Consider the following 4485-nt stretch of genomic DNA (forward strand, 5'->3'; position numbering starts at 1 on the left):
AACTTCCCAAAAGTTAGAATATGTAGCAACATAATGATCATAATTCGAATTCGATTGTGTAGTCCAATCATAATACTCATTGAGGCAATTTTGATCACGTTAACTATAACAGAATGAGTATATATGAGCTAGTTTGATTCCATGAATTAGCTTCAGGCTCTCTCAAGTATTCATGGATCGAATTACATTAGAATCATTTATGTACTTGAATCCTTTGAGAATTAGCTTCAGGCTCTCTCAAGTATTCATGGATCGAATTACATTAGAATCATTTATGTACTTGAATCCTTTGAGGATTTGACAAGCGATACGCTTGTAATGACACTTTCTTTTTTTTTGGAATTTGCTTTTAGCAAAGTGTCTTTTATGATCCTCATAATATACAATGACAACTGCCGTAAGTCTCTCGTCAATAACTATATGTAACACTGTACTTACAAAAAATTATCACGTATAAGGAAATATATTCATAATCCCCATGTCTCTTGTAGACATTAAATCATAGTGATTTACTTTCACTGTGGTAAATACCCTTTTGTATCTATAAGGTTAAAGGTCAAAGTATCTCATCACGTTTCAAATATTTAGTTTTATTAGAATTGCCTTTGTCGACATGCATAATGAAACGTGGCATAACATCAATTAGTACAGTCCTTAATGGTCTTTAGTAGCTACCATTTGTAAATTTTCATAGATGATCATCATTCATAGATCCCACACATTCTTATATGCATGCATTTTTGATATTGGGTACCCATGCCACTTCTGAGGCAAATATTGTCACTTCTAGGATAAATATTATCTAGCGAATGTGGATCTTTTACTTGTAATATCTTGTAGACCATTAGAGGACCTGTATAATCTTCCTTTTTCAAGAGCTTAAAATTTTAGACCTGATGGATACATTCCACTTAAATTCACGCCGTTATTCAAATGACAATAGTTTTATTCTCTCTCTAACGGCAGGAAGACTATCATATTATGACCATGAGCATATATTGCGTCTAAGCCAAGTATGTGGTCAAAAACATTATATTCATTAATATCAACCAAGATATCATTCTCTAATGGCGTACATACAACCTTTGTTAGGAACTCTAACATTGTATCATGACATTCTCTTCAAGATAACCATGTCACTTGGATACATATATGTGCATCCCACAAATCAAATGGGGTATAGAGTATTTGAGTTAATATGGATGACCTCATAGACTTAAATCCAATTTGACGTCTATGCTTTTAGCATATACATTTGTCAAGATATTTTATCAATCATTAACAGAGACATTTCTCAAAATCAAAATGAGAAGGTGGATAAACAACTCACACCATTCTACATCGTTCTTCAGGAACAATCTCTCTCCCCCTCATGACAGGAGGATTGTCTCATTAAAGTGTCAAATAAACGATCGGCTATGAGTAGGGCTAGTAGTCATCAAAACTTGTTATTGATTCCAAGCAACACTATAAGTAAAATATGACATAACTTGTCATGCCAAATAATGTATTTGGTTCAATGAACTTCTGGTTCATGATATAATTATGTGCCACAAGTTATTGGATAAATTTAGCACTCTATGTGCTCTTCTGGAACCATCAATCATATGTGTAATCGAAGCTTCAGGTTCGAATATTTACTATTAGAACTTCGGGTTCGACAATGCAATATTTTGAAACTTCTGGTCCAAAAATATTACACTCGAAATTCATATGCATATGAATAACAATAAAATTTAAATGGACGTGCATATGTAAAGAGCATAAATAAATAAATAAATTTTACATTGGAAACTTCTGGTTCCATGAATGAAGAAAATGCACAGAACGTCTAGTCTGGTTAACTTCATCAAATATGATAATTCTGATTTTCTGATGTCCTCTAGTTACACAAGAGTATAATTAATATCATATAAGGTGAGGAACTTCCGGTCCTCAAATGATTAGGGATCAGGTTTCGATGATTATGTAAATAGAGGGAACTTCTGGTCTTTGGTAATTGCATAAGCTTTGAGAAACTTCATATTGCAATTCTGATATTACTCTTAAGGAACTTCAGGCTCTTTATTGTTTGATCAATAGACTTCAGGTCTCGATCTAGATTGAAAAATCCATATTAGCATGACAATCAATCACGCTAACGAGGCTGATCCGCTGTTAAAGAAAGGGATCACACTGAATCTATAGCGAGTGTTATCCGTTCGATAATGATTGAGGCTTGATTGATGTTTGATCGGCGCGTGGGAATTGATAATCACATACAAAATAACAAAATTGATATGATTAGTCACGTATTGAATCATATGTATTTAATTAAATTCACCATAAATAATAAGTAATAAATCGTGTTATTGTAAAATAGTCCTATATTAAACAGCAATTACTTTTCAATTTACTATTTAATTTTCATAAAACAGTAAAAAGTAAACATGTAAACAGTAAACTGTAAGGCCAAATCATCACATGGTAATTTTGTGAAATTACCTTTGTAAAATATCTGACTTACCAGAAAGGGTAAAACCCCTTTGTTTCTGGGTCGGATCCGGGTCGACAGTTTGATCAGGGTCGAGGAAGAGTCGCACGTCTTCGGCGCCGGGAGAAGGCGGGGCTGTGTCGCCAGATGGGCTGTGCAGCCAAATTGAAAAGCGCGGGTCTGGGTTCGTAAGGAGCTACAGCGGGCTGGGTTCATTTCCAGTGGATGGGATTGAAGGAGATCCGGGTCGTTGAGACGTTGACGTTCGAGGTTGGAGCGGGGCGGCGCGTCGGATCAATTCCGGGTCGGTGGGTGAAGATCCGGTCTGTGCCGAGGCGCTATTGTGCGTGCGTGGAGGGAGGCCGGCGAATGGACTTGGTCGCCAGCGGGTCCGATGTGGTGGGAGAGAGCGGGTCAGAGTTGGGTGGGCTAGGTCAACGGCGGTCGGAAAAATATGCTACGGTTTTATGTTTTATTTCTTTTTCTTTGGCTTATCAGACTCAAAGGTAAAAAGCAAAGTGCTAATATGCTAATAACATGTTTTAAAGTAAAGAAAATAAGAAGAGAAGACACGTGAGGATAATTGGGAGGATGTAGAAACCTACTTATTCATTCTTATTAACATTTTTATATAAAAGTAGGGTTTATATCAGAGTACATAACTAATGAATAATTACGTAGACAACCACATAGATTATAATATTTATAACATGTTACACATACATTCTGGGTTTGATAATGAACATTTTTTGGGGTTATGTAATAATTAACATTTGGTCATGTTATTCTATATTTATGAATATTTGTGTTGCGATCGTTGTACACATTCTGGGTTTGATAATGAACATTTTTTGGGGTTATGTAATAATTAACATTTGGTCATGTTATTCTATATTTATGAATATTTGTGTTGCGATCGTTGTTTTGGTACTTATATTTAGAAGCTCCTCAACATGTTGCAACCTGTTTCATTTTTCAAATTCCGGAGACGCAAAAAAGAATCAAGTAAGAGAAATATAAGTACCAAAACAACGATCGCAACACAAATATTCATAAATATAGAATAACATGACCAAATGTTAAATATTACATAACCCCAAATGTTCATTATAAAACCCAGAATGTATGTATAACATAGAAACTTAATATTAAGAGCATCTCCAACAGCTTCTCCATAATTTCTCTATTATAGGGAAGCAAAAGTCAATACTCCAAGTAATTTTTCTTTTACAACTCCAACAGATTCCCTATTTTGGAGATTTCAAGATGATTCCCCAAATCCTTCTATAAAATTTGGAGAATGCTACAGATTTGGGGAATTTGGGTTTCTCTTTCATCACATTCCCCATTTTAGAGAAAGTTTTAGGGAATCTGTTGGAGCAAAACACCCAAAATCTTCTCCAAATTAGAGAATTTCAAAAATTTGAGGAAGCTGTTGGAGATGCTCTAAGCATAGAAACCAAATCGGCTCAGTTGGTCTTGTTGCATTCCCTCCTTATCTCCCCATCGCCTCCGGACGACGTCTTGATCCCAATGGCCCCCATCTTGACAATGGATGCAACGAAGTCCGACTCAAATGAGGGCTTGACTTTGACTGCTTCGAAGCCAAACCTCTAAAATTTAGGGGCATTTCATTATACACCCAAATTCATATACACCTTTTAGATTAAACCCGGCCACCTTTAGGCTTTTAAAATAAAAAAGTAGTCTTGGTTTTAGTTCGGTTGCTTAGATATTTAGGAATGGAAAATGATTCTAGCCTTAAATGAGGCCCAAGATTTTAAGCCTCAAAACAGTCGTGTTTTTAATAATTCCTCCTCTAAACCCAAATCACTCAGATATTAGAAATCTTATATCATGTAATACTTAAGTAAAAAAACCAATCTTACCCTGTATTTCAAACAATGACTATAAATTCCCCCCCCCCCCCCCCTCCTTTGTATTCGACAATTTCATTAATGAAAGCTTAAGTGCAGGCGCACCAGCCCTTTATTCAAAAACAAAAAAACAAC

The sequence above is a fragment of the Fragaria vesca genome, linkage group LG4 (assembly GCF_000184155.1).
Source record: "Fragaria vesca subsp. vesca linkage group LG4, FraVesHawaii_1.0, whole genome shotgun sequence".
Classification (NCBI taxonomy): Eukaryota; Viridiplantae; Streptophyta; class Magnoliopsida; order Rosales; family Rosaceae; genus Fragaria; species Fragaria vesca.